The sequence below is a fragment of the Cynocephalus volans genome, chromosome 12 (assembly GCF_027409185.1).
Source record: "Cynocephalus volans isolate mCynVol1 chromosome 12, mCynVol1.pri, whole genome shotgun sequence".
Classification (NCBI taxonomy): domain Eukaryota; kingdom Metazoa; phylum Chordata; class Mammalia; order Dermoptera; family Cynocephalidae; genus Cynocephalus; species Cynocephalus volans.
This window is the reverse complement of record NC_084471.1, coordinates 15,130,487-15,143,829: the sequence shown is the minus strand read 5'-3', so window position 1 is coordinate 15,143,829 and position 13,343 is coordinate 15,130,487.

Sequence of the window (13,343 nt, the reverse complement as noted above, 5' to 3'; positions counted from 1 at the left end):
TTTAATGGTTTACTTTATAGGTACTTCCAGCTCTTGAGAGATCCAGTGCACCTGAGTTGTGTAGAAACTCTGGTCTAGGCCCGAGTCTTCTCAGCAAACTGCACCCCATGCAATTCTATACTCCTGACCAGTCTCCTCTGAGTGGTCCTACACTGATTGCAGTGCAGATCAGCTGTCCTTGCTGTGTCCCAGTGTTCTTCCAGTGGGCCCATCTCCCCCATGGGCTATGCTGCAGACACTTCCCATGGGACAGGCCATGTGCTGGTCCCTTGCAATGAGTCACTGGCCTCTGAATGGCTCCTTTTTTTCAGTTGTTGTTGCTCGTCCCTCCTATGTGGGTCCACAGGAACCTTATTAGTGGTCTTGCTGGCTTGGGGGCCACCAAGGTCCTCTTCTCCCCTGCCACCTCCAAGCAACTTCAAATGAAAGGCACAGCTGTGGCTTTTGCCGGCTCCTGCTCCGAGCGCTCAGCATCTCCAGCCTGGAAGCAGCCAGGGCTCGAAACGGTCAGAGTGGTTCTTTCTTTCTCTCATTGTGGCTTCTCCCACCTTCATGCACTCTGTAGGTCTCTCCTCCTCTTCCCCTGAGCTCTAGCAGCCCCACCTTGGCTATTGTTGCTTTTTCATAGTTGTAAATTGGTTGATTTGTGGGAGAGAGTGATGCTGGGGACCATCTATTCTGCCATCTTGGCTGGAAATCCCTGTCTTTTCATTAAGATGGTTTTTCAGGAAAAGTAGCCTTTATTAGCTTATTCATTTATTTATTCATTCAATGAATATTTATTGAACTTCTACTATATCCTACACACCTGTCCTGAACACTGGGGTTACAATAGTTAGCAAAAGAGACAAAGACCCTTCTTGTTTACCTTTTAGTGCAGGGGTTAACAATAAACAACTAAGAATAGTATTAATAAGATGGTAAAAAGTAAGGCAGGGGAAGGGAGACATGGACTACCAGGAGGGTGAAGAAAATTCTTTCTGGGAAGGTGACATTTGGTCTATGTGAAGTGAGGAAATGAGGCATAAAGGGGCCATGAATGAGGATGAGTGGTCCAGACATGGAAAATATGGAAAACAGCAAATTCTAAGATGCTCTTAGCAACTTGGAACATTGGCTTGCATTTGGGAGATTTTCAGTTAAGCCTCAAATTCAATGTACCATGTGCTTCTATTCTCCACTACCTCCTTACCCCTGCTAACATTCACTCCCCACATTTCTGCAAGAAGGAAGCATTCTCCAGCATGAAGCACCCAGTAAAGGACAGAATTACCCATTTCACATCTTGCTCCAGAACACTGCTTTTGATACCAGGAAGTTGATTAACTGAGCTCTCTATCAAACCCACTTTCTGTCTCTGCTCACCTGAAAATCCCTCTTACATCCCTCTCAAAGCATCACCCAACCTGTTTATTTAGCTCAAGTATTTACTGAGCATCTACTATGTGCTGGCACAGTTCTAAGTACTTATTTATACACTTATATATACTTATTACCTATTTATTTACACATATTTACCCATCTCTTTTTGTTTATGGCTAGTGTCTGGACTGAAAAGATTGTAACTTCTTATAGTTGTAACCTCAGTATGTAGAATTACCTTGATAAAAAGTCTGAGCTTAAGAGATACTTAGTAAATTAATCAAACTAAAACTGAATGCATTTCTTACTTTTTATCCCTCTATGTCGTTTCATTAAAATGGCATTAAGTCCCTTATATTTTACCTCACTGATGTTCAGAAGGCTCTCCTGTGTAAATTATCTCATTGGGAATTAGGAGACTTAAAAAAAAAAAAAAAAGGTCAATTCAGCAAATGTACTTTGAGGAAATTATTGCAAGTAAATAAAATAATCTAGTCAAATATTTGAGTGTAGAGGTACTCTTTTCAGCATTATTTATATTAATCAAAATTGGTCACAGTCTTATATCCAGCAATACAGTAACAGTCTTATAAATCATGTTTCTTTAGAGGAAAGAACTGAGTTTACCAGAGGTGGTAAAGGGGAGGGAGATTATCCACAAGGAATGGTTACATTGTGTAACGTTGAATATACTAATTATCCTGATTTGAACATCGCATATTGCACACAGGTATTGATATTCAACTGTGTACCCCATAGATAACGAACAGCCAACTATGTTTCAATTAAGAAAATAAAAATGTTTCTTTCTGCACATCTGCATACTTCTTTTCTGCCTCCTCTTCCTCCTCATTCTCATCCTTCCACTCCATTTACTGCTTTCAGAGACAACTACATTATCTGAGACTCAAGGAGAGCCCACCATTTGGAAAGATGGTAACTATACGGTGGAGGAAGAAAACCAAGTCCAGCCTACACAAAGCTATGAGGTCAGTGTTTTACTTCACAGAGATATGCACATTTCCCTTGAAACGTTACCTCTGGAAATAATTTGAGATGGGTTATTCCAGAAAAGATATTCCTAGGTTTCTACAGGGTTTTCAAGACTAGGACCATTTTAAACTAAATTCTTACCTAGATGTTCCACCGATAGAGTGAATTCTTACTGCAACCTGCATGATGGCTGGTTTGCATTTATAACTTCTCGTGGGCAACTTTTCCTCCTCATTCATGCCAACATTTCTTTCTTTTTTTTTATCCTTCATTTTTTATATTTTTATTTTTTATTTTTTTTAAGTTCACCATTTTAAGTGTTTTATTATTTTTTATTTTTTTAAGTTTCTTTATTTAATTTTTTAAATTTTATTTTGTTGATATACATTGTGGTTGATTATTGTTGCCCCTTACCAAAACCTCCCTCCCCCCTCCCTCTCCTCCCTCCCCCACAACAATGTCCTTTCTGTTTGCTTGTCATATCAACTTCAAGTAATTGTGGTTGTTATATCTTCTCCCACCCCCCATATTTTTTTTTTTGTGTGTGTGTGTGTATGTGAATTTATATATTAATTTTTAGCTCCCACCAATAAGTGAGAACATGTGGTATTTTTCTTTCTGTGCCTGACTTGTTTCACTTAATATAATTCTCTCAAAGTCCATCCATGTTGTTGCAAATGGCAGTATTTCATTCGTTTTTATAGCTGAGTAGTATTCCATTGTGTAGATGTACCATATTTTCTGTATCCACTCATCCGATGATGGACATTTGGGCTGGTTCCAACTCTTGGCTATTGTAAAGAGTGCTGCGATGAACATTGGGGAACAGGTATACCTTCGACTTGATGATTTCCATTCCTCTGGGTATATTCCCAGCAGTGGGATAGCTGGGTCATATGATAGATCTATCTGCAATTGTTTGAGGAACCTCCATACCATTTTCCATAGAGGCTGCACCATTTTGCAGTCCCACCAACAATGTATGAGAGTTTCTTTTTCTCCGCAACCTCACCAGCATTTATCGTTCAGAGTCTTTTGGATTTTAGCCATCCTAACTGGTGTTAGATAGTATCTCAGTGTGGTTTTGATTTGCATTACCCGGATGCTGAGTGATATTGAGCATTTTTTCATATGTCTGTTGGCCATTTGTATATCTTCCTTAGAGAAATGCCTACTTAGCTCTTTTGCCCATTTTTTAATTGGGTTGCTTGTTTTCTTCTTGTAAAGTTGTTCGAGTTCCTTATATATTCTGGATATTAATCCTTTTTCAGATGTATATTTTGCAAATATTTTCTCCCACTCTGTTGGTTGTCTTTTAACTCTGTTAATTGTTTCTTTTGCTGTGCAGAAGCTTTTTAGTTTGATATAATCCCATTTGTTTATTTTTCCTTTGGTTGCCCGGGCTTTTGGGGTCGTATTCATGAAGTCTGTGTCCAGTCCTATTTCCTGAAGTGTTTCTCCTATGTTTTCTTTAAGAAGTTTTATTGTTTCAGGGTGTATATTTAAATCCTTAATCCATTTTGAGTTGATTTTAATATATGGTGAGAGGTATGGGTCTAGTTTCATTCTCCTGCATATGGATATCCAGTTATCCCAGCACCATTTGCTGAAGAGGCAGTCCCTTCGCCACTGAATAGGCTTGGTGCCTTTGTCAAAGATCAGCTGACAGTAAGTGTGTGGGTTGATTTCTAGATGCTCTATTCTATTCCATTGATCAGTGTGTCTGTTTTTATGCCAGTACCATACTGTTTTGGTTATTATAGCTTTGTAGTATAGCTTAGAGTCAGGTAGTGTTATGCCTCCAGCTTTATTTTTTTTGCTGAGCATTGCTTTGGCTATGCGTGGTCTTTTATTATTCCATATAAATGTCTGGATAGTTCTTTCCATTTCTGTGAAAAATGTCTTTGGAATTTTGATGGGGATTGCATTGAATTTGTATATCTCTTTGAGTAGTATGGACATTTTCACTATGTTGATTCTTCCAATCCAAGAGCATAGGCTATCTTTCCATCCTCTTGTATCCTCTCTAATTTCTCTCAGCAGTGGTTTGTATTTCTCATTATAGAGATTTTTCACATCCTTGGTTAACTCAATGGCTAATTATTTTATTTTTTTGGTGGCTATTGTAAATGGGCAGGCTTTCTTGATTTCTCATTCTGCATGTTCACTATTGGAGAAAAGAAATGCTACTGATTTTTGTGTGTTGATTTTGTATTCTGCTACTGTACTGAAATCATTTATCAATTCCAAGAGTTTTTTTGTAGAGGTTTTAGGCTGTTTGATATATAGGATCATGTCATCTGCAAACAGGGACAGTTTGACTTCATCTTTTCCAATCTGGATGCCCTTTATTTCCTTCTCTTCTCTGATTGCTCTGGCTAATACTTCCAACACTATGTTGAATAGGAGTGGTGAGAGTGGGTATCCTTGTCTAGTTCCTGTTCTTAAAGGAAAAGCTTTCAGCTTTTCCCCATTCAGGATGATATTGGCAGTGGGTTTGTCATATATGGCTTTAGTTGTGTTGAGATACTTTCCTTCTATACCTAACTTATAGATGGTCTTTGTCATGAATGAGTGCTGAATTTTATCAAATGCTTTTTCAGCATCTATAGAGATGATCATATGGTCCTTGTGTTTGAGTTTATTAATATGGTGTATCACATTTATTGATTTGCGTATGTTGAACCAACCTTGCATCCCTGGGATGAATCCCACTTGATCGTGGTGAATAATTTTACGTATGTGTTGCTTTATTCTGTTTGCTAGTATTTTAGTGAGGATTTTTGCATCTATATTCATCAAGGATATTGGCCTGTAGTTTTCCTTTTTGGTTATATCTTTACCTGGTTTTGGTATCAGGATGATGTTTGCTTCATAGAATGAATTTGGGAGGTTTGCATCTGTTTCAATCTTTTGGAATAGTTTGTAAAGAATCGGTGTCAATTCCTCTTTGAATGTTTGGTGAAATTCTCCTGTGAATCCATCTGGTCCTGGGCTTTTCTTTGTTGGGAGCCTTCTGATAACAGCTTCAATCTCCTTTATTGTTATTGGTCTGTTCAAATTTTCTACATCTTCATGGTTCAGTTTTGGGAACTTGTGTGTGTCTAGAAATTTATCCATTTCCTCCAGATTTTCAAATTTGTTGGCGTATAGTTGTTTATAGTAGTCTCGAATGATTCCTTGTATTTCAGATGAATTAGTTGTAATATCGCCTTTTTCATTTCTAATTTTTGTTATTTGAATCTTCTCTCTTCTTTTTTTTGTTAGCCGTGCTAATGATTTGTCAATTTTATTTATCTTTTCAAAAAACCAACTTTTTGATTCATTGATCTTTTGTATTGTTTTTTGGGTTTCAATTTCATTCAGTTCTGCTCTGATCTTAATGATTTCTTTCCATCTGCTAACTTTAGGTTTGGATTGTTCTTGTTTTTCTAGTTCTTTAAGGTGAAGTGTTAGATTGTTCACTTGCCATCTTTCCATTCTTCTGAGGTAAGCATTTAATGCAATAAATTTCCCCCTTAATACTGCTTTTGCAGTATCCCACAGGTTTTGGTATGATGTATCATTGTTTTCATTAGTTTCAATAAATTTTTTGATTTCCTGCTTGATTTCTTCTTGGACCCATATGTCATTAAGTAGAATGCTGTTTAATTTCCATGTGTTTGTATAGTTTCCAGAGTTTCGTTTGTTATTCATTTCTAATTTTAATCCATTGTGGTCTGAGGAAATACATGGGATAATTCCAATTTTTTAAAATTTATTGAGACTTGATTTGTGACCTAATATGTGATCTATCCTGGAGAATGATCCATGTGCTGATGAGAAGAATGAATATTCTGAGGTTGTTGGATGGAATGTTCTGTAGATATCTGCCAATTCCAATTGGTCTAGAGTATTGTTTAGATCTTGTGTTTTTCTGCTGATTCTTTGCCTAGATGGTCTGTCTAATATTGACAGTGGGGTGTTCAGGTCCCCTGCTATTACGGTATTAGTGTCTATTTCCTTCTTTAGGTCTAATAGAGTTTGTTTTATAAATCTGGCTGCTCCAACATTGGGTGCGTACATATTTATGATTGTTATGTCTTCTTGATGGATCAGTCCTTTTATCATTAAGTAGTGTCCCTCATTGTCTCTTTTTATGGTTTTTAGTTTAAAGTCTATTTTGTCAGATATAAGAATAGCTATTGCAGCTCGTTTTTCTTTTCTGTTTGCATGGTAAGTCTTTTTCCAGCCTTTCACTCTTAGTCTATGTGAATCTTTATGGGTGAGGGGGTCTCTTGTAGGCAGCATATGGTTGGGTCCTCCTTTTTAATCCAGTCAGCCAGTCTGTGTCTTTTGATGGGGGAATTTAAGCCTTTTACGTAAAGAGTTGTTATTGAAAGGTATTGATTTATTCCTAGAATTTTATTGGTTGTTTGGTTGTCTTAGGTGTCTTTTGTTCCTTGCTTTCTGATTTACTGTTTGGTTTCTGTGTTTGTTGGTTCCTTAGGTTGTAGATAGCGTTTTTGTTTGTTTGTTTTCTCTTCATGAATGCCATTTTTATTATACTAGTGGGTTTTGATATTTCTTGGGTTTTTATGGCAGGGGTAGTTATTTTTAAGGTACCAAACCCAGTACTCCCTTGAGGATTTCCTGTAAGGGTGGTCATGTGGTAGTGAACTCCCGCAGTTCTTGTTTCTCTGAGAAATATACTACTTGCCCTTCATTTCAGAAGGTTAGCCTTGCAGGGTAAAGTATTCTTGGCTGGCAATCTTTGTCATTGATACATTTTTTTTCAGGACATTGATTTCCTTGTACATTTCCTCTTTCAGATCCTGTATACTTTTCCTCATTTCATCATGATATCTAGCTGAGTTTTCTTGTATCTCATTCGGTTTCCTTAGAATTATCACTCGAAATTCCTTGTCAGTCATTTCAAGGGCTTCTTGTTCTATAGGATCTAGAGTTTGAAATTTATTAACTTTTGGTGGTATATTTTCTTGATTTTTTGTATTTCTGGTATCTCTTTTTTGATGTTTATTCATTGTGGCAGAGGGTTTCACAGTCCACTGGTTTGAGACTATTGACTAACTAAGACGTTTCTGTGGTTGCCAATTTGGTATGGTTACCTCCGTGATTGCTCAGGTGGCCTCTAGTGTCTTGTGTGTATGGTTGCTTCGGGTCTTGGGCCTCTCCGGGGGTCAACCTCTCTATTCAGCTTGGACTCTGCTGGGCTGCTAGATCATGAGGCGGTACCACAGGGTGTGTGGTTTCTGTCGAGTCTCCGCCTCCCTAGCTGAACGTCTCCCCACTCTGTGCACACTAGGCTGGGCTGCTGGATCTCACAGTGGTGGCCCTGCAGGGTGTGTGTTTTCTGCCGAGTCTCCGCCTCCCTAGCCAGACGTTTCCCCGCTCTGTGCGCACTGGGCCGGGCTGGGACGTGTCTTCTGCAACCCTCGTCTATCAGCCGGGCCTTCAAGACCCTGCTCGGCACCACCTCACCCAGGAAGTCTACCTGGTTTCTGCTAGGTGCAGATGACCGGTGACTCTGGGTGCCTTTGTAGCACTGTGTAGATCTTTCTCAGGACTTATCACTTTCCTCCTGGTATCGTAGTTATTTGTGTACTTGTCTTATCTCCCACACCAGAGCGTGAGCTCCTCGGGGGTGGAGACCGCAGCACACGGTTCACCTTTGAATCCCCCCGGCGTGGACTGACTCTGGTGCCCACCCACAGTCAGCTCTCTGGCTGGTTCAAGCGAACTCGAGAACACTCCGACCACACTATTCCTAACCAGAAATCGGTTAGGTGTTTTTCCGAACTGGTAGCTGCAGAGATGGTATCTGCCTCCCAGTAACAGGAAGTTTACTGGGGGCCAGAGCCCAGGGTGCAGTGGAGTGACAGTCGGCCCAGCCTGTACTTCCTTGCCCTCCTGACACTGGCCGAGGATGCTCCCCGCCACCAGCTCCGCCCGCCAGAGAACCATGGAGGGAGTGGGAGGGGAGGCTGGCCCGCAGGCCCCGGGAAGCCCCGTGCTGGGGCAAGCAAGTGGGAAGGCTCAGTGAGGAGCCGAGCTGGGTGAGGAGGACAGGCCTGGCCAAGCCGGTCCGGAGCCGCCACCACCTGAGAAAATGGAGGCAGCCCCAGGGCCAGTGAGTTGCCCGGTGGGGCAGGCGGAAGCCGGGCGGGCATCCGCCCCCCTAAGCAGGGCCAGGCTGGGAGTCACTCACAGGGCTGGGCCGGGCCGGGTGGCTCTCTCTCTGCCTCCGCATCGTCGCCGTCCCCGTCCTCGGCTGCCGCCGCCTCCCATGCCAACATTTCTGAAATGGGCAAACTTCCTTGCAGTCCTCCAGGGGATGGGTATTTTTAATTCTCCCATACACTAAAGATGTAAGCTCTGTAGAGTCTGGCTTTATTGGAAGAGCCTATGCCAGACACCCCCTTATCTTGGATGGACTTTGGGTTTTGTTATCTGTCTCTGAGCCCAGTAAGACTGCAAAAACTTACACTTAAGTTTCACAAAGATCAGAAAACGCACTTCAGATACAAGGAGTTTCAGTGCTATGCTTGCACCTCTAGGTCCTTGTCATGAGTACCACTTACCTTCTTGCCAGCTCAATGAAGCACTCGAAAAGATTTAAAAGTATTCTATCCAGCACTGACACTTGTTTTCAGCAGGAGGATTGCGGGGGCTTCTGGGAGGAGGCATCTGGATTACCATGTTGCCAAAAACAGGAGTTCTTCACTCAGTAAGAAAAAGATTTTGGACACAAACATAAATTTGCCTGCCTCCAAGGACCTTTAGCCATTCCAATGATATAGCTTCTGAACCATATTACATCGAATACCAAGGTAGTGATGGTTCCACTCTATTCTAATTTAGTCAGACTAGAACAGGTCGCTACATTTAGTTCTAAGAATTTACATGAATTCTGTGCATGACATAGCTCCAGAATTCAACTTTATTTCTGTTCATTCCACAGCAGAGAAAGCAGCTGAGCCTGGCAGCAGGCGTGCAGCAGAGAGCGAGTTAAAGGCAGCAAGCAGGATTTGGTTCTTGGAGGTTGTTTTGCTTGAAGAGTGGAAGTGATTAACCAGTCCATCTTCCTGCTCCATTCACCTCCAACCTCTTGCTTCCCTCCCTAGTTAATGTGGGTGGCCTTACTCTCAAAATGCAAGAGGGAGGCAAGTCAAGATTAATGGACTGTCATGCACATATATAAAATCTGTTTTTTCTTTTCTTCTTCAATGAGATACTCGAACACATTACAATGAGTAATATAAAAACCACCATAGGTAGGGCTGACCCCATGGCGCACTCAGGAGAGTGTGGTGCTGGGAGCACAGCAGTGCTCCCACCGCGGGTTCGGATCCTATATAAGGATGGCTGGTGTGCTCACTTGCTGAGCGCGGTGCGGCCAATCACAAAAAGGACAAAAAAAAAAAAAAAAAAACCACCATAGGTAAACCTTTTACTTGCATTTTTTTAGACTTTATCTAAAGGAGATATCAACTTTCTTCTGATATCTTCTAAGAGTCTTACCATGGAAAAAAATAAAACTAAGGAAAATTGTTCCAGCTGCATGCTTTATTTATACAAGAGGGAACTAGAATTCTATACATACCTTAAACGAAAAGTTGCCCTTCAAATGCATCTCTCATCTACCCATCTTTTTGCCCATCCTTTCCCTTATTTGTCTATCAGTTCAGTCAATCATCCATCAATCTATCACCTATAAAATTATCCTCCCCTCTACTCAGTTATCTGCCCGTCCTTCATCCACTGACCAAACCACAATTCCATCTATCAATATATTTTCTATCATCTATCTATCTATATACCTATCTCTATCTATCTCTTCACCCGTCTATCCATCTATTCATTCCTCTCTACTTTTAATTTACATTCACTTATTTACTTATGTACTTATCAGTTCATTTCTTGATCCATCTACTAACCTATTCAAAAAATACTTTTTGGCACCCAATATGTACAGGATACTGAGTGGATCTACACAGAAATGAACAGATAGGTACGCTATAACATAAGACAATATAAGGCAAGTACTTTTGCATGAACAAAGTGGGAATCTGGGGATGGAACAGTGAGTGTTTCATGGGGAGAAGGAGAAAGAAAATGAAGAAAAATAGCATTTTATTTGGCAGTTAAGTTATGTGCAAAATTTAACAGATGGAACTTGTGTGGGTAGAATTGGGGCTTCTGGGGAATATAGGGTTTTGAGAGTTCTTCTTTCAGTTCCCAGGGAAAGCCTGTAATCTTTAAAGCTATGTGAACCGAAAGCTCCCCTTTGGCTTAAGCTAGTTTGGGCTGCCTTTCCATCATTTGGACTAACAGCATCCTGGCTCTCAACAAAACCTGGATTCCCCTGCCTGATGAGTGGCACTATCGTGCAGTGGTTAGAAACTTGAATCCTAAATCTGAGCTTTGTTGAGAGTAATAATAATTGCCTCATGGAGGTGGAATCAACTAATAAAAAAAAATGGCAAGAAAATATTTTCAAAAGGCAAGCCAAGAGGAAAATAAAATGTGCCTCCCTCCTGGTCTTGTATCTTTATTTTCTGTGAAGCATGAAGCCCAGGGATTCTTGGACTAAGTGAGGGTAAGGAAAGAACAGGTTTTAAAATGAACACTCAGAGATGGCTTTAGCAAAATGGGAAACTGAGTGGTGGAGTTGAGTAACAGTTAGCAAGGGCACCGGATTTTGAGCCCCAGTTTTGCAGCTTACTGACTGTGTAACCTCAGGCAAATGCCCTCAGCATTCTGAGCCTCAGTTTCCTCATCTTTCAAATAGGGATGATAGTATCTACCTCGTAGGAATGTTGTGATGCTCACAGTGGCAGCATTTCATTCAATCAATATTAGCTTTATTCTTCCAGCACTAGGGGAAACAAGAAAAAGCAAAGAAGGACAGGTGGTGGTATGAAGGGAGAAAAGAGAATCAAAGGCACCAGTTTGGATGACGAAGGTAGCAAGTGCTTTCCGGGGTGGGGGGGGTTGTGACCTTTGCAGTGTCCTAAGTGTCTTTTTGAATTATGCCCACACTATTTCCTGCAGCTCCGACTGTGTTTGGAGTTGGAATATCAAGCATTTTTGAGTCTTCACTACAACGATTAAGGGTAATTAAGGGCTCATAAAGCCATCCTTTTGAGTATATCATAAAGTGAGCTAAATTTGGGGTTCTCAGGGGGGTTGTCATGTGGGGAACACAGAGCCAACCACTGGAAAGGTGACATTGAAAGAAACAGATGTGCACAGTGTTGTGGCCATAACTCTCTCCAACTGGGGACAGGAGACACAACAAGGTCACTGGCGAGGGGACGCTGTTGAGGAGCTCCACAGGGTGCCAGGAGGGACCTGGGTTCTGGCTTCCTCCGCCCCATCAGTATCTGCTGTGTCTCTCTGACTCACAGCATCTTCTCACATAAAACGAGTAGTTGAATGCGCTGATCTTGAATGCTCATTTCTGTTGTGAACATGTTGTGACCTGATCTATGAACTCAACTGAGACCCAGGAATTCTTTCTCCGCCCTTCATATTGGCTGTCTGCTGAGGTGGGATGGAAACATGCTGGGCTCTCCCCATCTCCTACCCCAATGTCAGAATCCAAAGAAGACACTCATGCTGGATGGGGTCCACTCTCAACCCTCACTAAAGCTAATCCCCTTCGCTCTCACCTTTCTCACATAGCACTGTCTCTGCCTGGATACTCACACATGTCCTGAGGAAGGATGGAAGGAGGGAAGGAAGGAGGGAGGGAAAGAGGCAATGAAAGAGAGGGAAGGCCTAGCAAATACTGACTGATAGACCAGCCAAATGACAGGAATCTCTGCTCAGCCTGATGTGACTTTCCTCCAGGCAGCCCCCTCTACCCCAGTCTTTGCTAAAATCTTCTAAAGTCATGAATGCTTGGGGTACAGATTCTTTGTGGTATAGTCAGATAAACGTGATGTATTAGTCAAGGTTCACCAAAGAAACAGATCCAATAGGCTATGTATATAGTTATGTGAGAGGGGATTTGTTAGGAGAATTGGCTCACACAATTATGAAGGCTGAGAAGTCCCACAACAGGCCATCTGCAAACTGGATACCAGTAGTGTGGCTTGGTCCAAGTCCAGAAGCCTCAAAACTAGGGAAGCCCATGGTGTTAGTCTCAGTCCAAGGCCAAAGGCCTGAGAGGCTGGAGGTGATGCTGGTGTATGTTCCTGGAACCCAAAGGCTGAAGAGTCTCGAGTTCAGATGTCCATGGACAGCAGAGAAGAGTGTATCCCAGCTCTAGTGGACAGAGAGAGAGATTGGCCTTTCCCTCTGTTTTTGTTCTCTCTGAGCCCCCAGAGGCTTGGATGGTGCCTGCTCATAATGAGGACAGATCTGCCCCACCCAGACCACTCAGGCTTACAAGCTAATCTCTGCTAGAAACACACTCATAGAAAACATCTACAAATAATGTTTTACCAGGTTTTTAGGTATTCTTTAATCTAGTCAAGTTGACACCTAAAATTAGCCATCACTCCTGAGATGGCGACTATTCCATGTACTGGTTGATGGGGAGGTAGATGAGAAACCAGAACCCAGGAAGCACAAGGGACCAGAAACACACATCTCCTGCCTGCACCACCTTTAATACTAGCAGGAATCAGGGACTTTCATGGGTCATGGGATTAGAAGTCACCAAGGCAAAATTAACTTACACCTCAATGGCTAGGGAGAGGCTTCACGGATATGGGTATCACATAAGAAATTTGTTCTTAATTAAACAACAAAAACACAACCATGTTTTTGATTCACTTTCCTGAAACATTGGCTTAGTTTCAATGCAATTCCTGTCATAATATAACTCTCACTGCTTTGCATTCCAATGTGCTTTCTCAAGAGGGTGAAAAAAGGTTGGGGGGAGGTTCTAGTCTGCAAAATTGGGGGTAATTTTCAGCCTGTTTATCTCTATTGCAGCCTAAAGGAGCATACTGGGCTTGGGAAAGGCTTTAGAGCAG